We start from the raw sequence: 4,445 nt of genomic DNA on the forward strand, positions 1-4,445 counted from the left end.
CCCCTTCTACGTCAGCACACGCTCACCGCTGCCACGGCCCCATCAGGCATGTGGGGAGGGGAGGGTGGGAGCAGGCGGTGGCCAGCTGGAGGGGCCTGGGGCTCACCTCTGGGGTGCGGGGTGCACCCCCAACTGACTACACCTACTATCCGCCCAACCCGTGCTAAAGGCATCTCCTCGCCCGCCCCCAGCTGCCCTCTCCAGGCCTGCGAGCTCCTTGCCGGGAGGGGCGGGTTGACTGTCCCCAGCTGGCAACCACGTCCTCCTGGTCCTGGGGTCCCAGGTGCCCTCCCCTCTCCCAGGACGCCTTGAACCAGTCATCACCCTGGGTCCTGGAGCACGGGTTGGGGGTGAGGGTTCAGGCAGGTGCTCTCTGGGGTCTCCTTCCTCCATCTGACATTCGAGACCTTTTTAATTCTAAGGGAGACCGATTAGCCCCGAGGGAGAAATGGAAGTGACCTGTGTGGGCTGCTCCCCAGAGGCTGCCGAGGATGGGGAGTGAAGGAGTAAGACTCGGGAAGCTCTGTCTGCTGCTCTGCACCCTCCGTGGGGGGCCCAGGGAGGGACCCCCATGCCCCCCCCCTCCACTCGCTGAGCGCATGGGCTCCGGGGAGGTGGCAGAGGCAGCTGTGTGTTTCGGGACTGCAAAGCAGGAGGTGAGACTTGGACACGGAATCGTTCAGGACCTGTCAGCTGCAGACCTGCCTGAGCTCATTGTCAAACGTGAGGAATGAAGGGTCTCTCTCAGGCAGGCGCCGTCAGGTGGAGAGATCTTCCTGTGGCCTCCAGTGACCTTGGCATGGCCAGCTCCCGTCGCTGCCTCAGTGAGTAGCTCCGGGAACTCCCCGGGAAAGACATTTCTGGCTCCACTGGCCCCTCTCCAGGCTGGGAGCCCTGAGGACACCTGGGGATGTCCCGGCCTCCTCTTCTGAATGGCACATGCACCATCAACTCAGCCTCCAGGGTGCCCTTGACCATCTGCCTCTCCCAGCCGCGCAGCCAGGGCCCCAGCTGAGGCCACGTCCCTCCCACCCAGACCACCTTCCAGGTGGCCGCCAAGCTCAAGTCTCACATCTATTCTGAGCCTGGGCCAGCGGCCTAGACCTCCACGCTGACCATGCCGCTGCCCTGCCCACAGCTCCCGGGACCCAGCAGCCTCGGGGTTCAGCCTGAGTCCACGGCCCTCTTGAATCGGCCCCATCCCCCTCTGGCTGCACCAGCGGCTCCTCCTGTGGTCCAAACATTCAGGCCTTCGCATCCCCCACCCCACCCTACCCTCCACTGCCTGGCTACCTGTATCCCTCGGGAAGCACAGCTCACCTGTCCTCTCCTCCAGGAAGCCTTCCCTGACCACCACCCTCATAGAACTCCCCATCCTCTGTCCTTGTGACCCCCACCTCCACCCCAGTCTAAATGGGTTTAGTTCCAAGCAGCAGGAATGCGAGTGAAGGACGGATGAGTAGATGAACGTGAATGAGTGAGTGAATGAATGAATGACTATATGGATGTGTGAGCTTAGAGATGCCTCTGCAAGGCTTGGGGGTGGGCGAGGGTGCAGCCCACCAGGCCATTCTCCCCACGGCCCCTCGTGACAACGTGGGCCTCTGTCTGACTCACTTCCTGATGCCCACCTCCCGTTCCCAGCAGAAAGCAGAACAGAGGTCTCTGGGGCTTGTGGCAGGGCCGTGGCTCCGGCCCCCTCCATTTCCTCCTGTCAGTGTGGGCGTCCTCCTGTCTCCCCGGCTCGGGGTTGGGGGGGGATTAATCACCCTGGAAGGCGAGGCCCAGTGGCTGGAGAGGAACGGCGGGGAGAGCGACCTGGTGTTGCTTCCCCGGGGCCCTGAGGACACGCGGGGATGGGGGCTGCGTCCCTGGTGGGGTGCTAATCGCTGCAGGTGCCCCCTCCCCTGCTTCTGCAAGGTCCCCGTGAGCCTGTGCAGGGCCCCACCCACAGGGCGGCCCGCATTAGTATTCCCTGCACGGGCGCCTGCAAAGAAATGACTCACACTCTGATTGACTAATTTGAAAGTAAGCTGTTTTTGCTGCAAGTGGGAAGGTTCAGTGAATCTTAAGAACTAAGCGATGGAGATTTTATTCCCGTTCTAGACCTTTCCTTCTGTTGGGAAGGCGGCTCTGCCACGGCCGCTGTTTATGACAATAGAAGCGTCTTTTGTCGGCTCACCTTCAGTGGGCGCGAGTGAGACGCCGAGTCTCAGCTTAGCTCCCACCTGCTCTGTGGCCTCCGCGAGTTACTTAACCTCCCCAGGATGCCAGGAACAGTGTATAATGAGGATAACTCCGGAGGAAGCACCGCCGCACACAATGTGCGTTTTGTGGGGCAGGGACGAGGCCCAGGCCTGCAGAACCAGGGTGAGGCTCTGGCACGTCCCCCCCTCCCGTGGGCTGGTGGGCTGCAAAGAGGGTGTGCATTTCCCCACGTGTGCGGGGCTTAGGGTAGCCTCCCATTTTACTGATGGGTTATTATCCTCCCATTTTACTCACGGGGGGCCAAGAGGCACCAAGAGGTTAGGTAATTCACCTGAGGTCACACCGCTTCTATGTGCGGAAGGTGGGATGACAACCTAGGCTGTCGGCTGCAGTCTGTCTTCCCAGTTTAGGTCACCCCATTGAGCTAGAGAGGGGGACAGGGGCTGGACCTTTGGAGCTGAGGGATGACTTTTATCTTTGTCCTGTGGCAGGTGGGGTGTGAGAAATCAGACCTGAACACACTGCAGGAAGCAGGAAGGCCCTGGAGGAGGTGACTGAGGAGTGGAGGTTGAAAGCAGAAGTCGGCTGGGCCTGGGTGGTGGCAGAGGAGGCAATGACATGGTGAAATTCAAGACACGCCTCCAAGGTGGACCCGGTGGAACCCTGGCATTCGTTAGGGAGAAGATGAGAGAAAAAGTGGTCAAAGGACTCTTGAGAGTCTGGTTGAACACCTCATCTTTAGGACCGCGACCCCCTACCCTGAACTGCCCACACCCAGTGGGCCACCTGCCTCCCCTCCCTGGCTACCTTCATCAGACACACTGTCTAGGTGTACCGTCCGTCTGTAGCACAGAGGGGGCAGCCCTGGCGAGAGCGACAGCTGCCATCTCCTCCCACGCCCTTCCATCTGACCTCAGAATGGGGAGGCACAGAGACCGAAGAGGTCAGAGTAGGAATTCTCTGGATCCTGGGCTCTCAGGCCACCGAGCGCGACGCCCTCTGTTCGCTCCATGACTTTGGGAAAGTTTGTCAAACATTCCCTCCTCCAGGTCCCCACCTGCACATGGGAATCCTACTGACCGCTGATTATCATGTGATTCTTACTCTTTGCACCTTCTTAGCCCTTTCAGGGTTCACAGTCACACACTTCCTCCAGGGCTGAGTGAAGGGATGGGTGGGCTGAGCACTTGGGACAGGCACAGAGGAGGCATTTGATAAAGGTTTGCGGTGATGTTTGTTTTTCCTTACTCGCTGTGTGTCTTTGGACAAGCGGCTCTGCCTCTCTGAAATGAAGCTGTTTTGTCTGCAAAGCAGTGATGACATGGTCCCTGTTTCCCAGGAAGGAATTCGGGACGTCTTGACTAGGTGGCTCATGGAACACTCTTGGCGTGGTTCTGGCCCCTTTCACGGGCTCCCTCAAGGCTCGCTGTGATGATGATGAAGTGGCAGAGCTGGGACTGGCTTTGCAGCGCCAGCCTCCTCTGCAGCCACCTCACCTTCCCCGGGCAGCACCTTTTACTCTGGCAGCACGAGGATGAGCAGAAAATTGAAAAACTTAATCAAACTAGCATATTACTTTCCTAGAGCCTCCCGCCACCTCTCCCCTCCACCAAAACACAAGCCAGAGATAACACCTTCCCAAATAGGTTTACTGAGGTTAGCCCATTACAAGTGCGGACATGCCCGGAGATAAGAGAAGACTGTGAGTTCTTAATATCCTGCCCGGCATGCAGAAGGAATAAATGAGGGACGGAGGCGAGACAGCCCCGACTGCAGACACTCTGTCGTGTCCTTTGGACATCCATCAGCCCGTGTGTCAGGCAGTGTCTCTGGCCGTGGGCTTGGGAGATATGGTCACCATACGATCGAGTCAGATGCGTCCTTTCAAAGACAGATCTGCTTAAAATTCATTAACGTAGACAACTCCACCACAAGAAGCGATCAATTCCTTGAACTCTATAATCATGCTCCTCATAGGAATCTTTTTGCCTTAATGTTGGTTAAGCTAATAAAGGCTGTTTGGGTCCACTGGAAAGAGAGGCACGAGAGGGCACAAGGCAAGGAGTCTGGCCTTGATGTTCTGCAGCCAGCTCGGACCCAATTAGTTCCTGGTGCCTTTGTCTCTGGAGTGAGTCATTCATCACATCAGCCAGGGCTGGGGGCCTGCTCGACCCCTGCTGGGCGCCGGGCTGGGGCCAAGGGTGCCGAGCAACCCAGAAATGGTCTCACTCACAGGA

At 58.5% G+C, this 4,445-nt stretch overlaps 1 long non-coding RNA gene across 1 annotated transcript; it reads left to right on the forward strand.

The window, feature by feature from the left end:
- The first annotated feature begins 556 nt into the window (after positions 1-556).
- LOC113627782 (uncharacterized) lies at positions 557-3,455 on the forward strand. The gene is made up of 2 exons (XR_003435728.1): positions 557-824; positions 2,700-3,455. It is a non-coding gene; the product is annotated as an uncharacterized LOC113627782 (long non-coding RNA).
- Positions 3,456-4,445: the final 990 nt, after the last annotated feature.

This window comes from Aethalodelphis obliquidens, unplaced genomic scaffold (genome assembly GCF_003676395.1).
Source record: "Aethalodelphis obliquidens isolate GAN/ISIS:26980383/991018 unplaced genomic scaffold, ASM367639v1 scaffold21, whole genome shotgun sequence".
Taxonomy (NCBI): domain Eukaryota; kingdom Metazoa; phylum Chordata; class Mammalia; order Artiodactyla; family Delphinidae; genus Aethalodelphis; species Aethalodelphis obliquidens.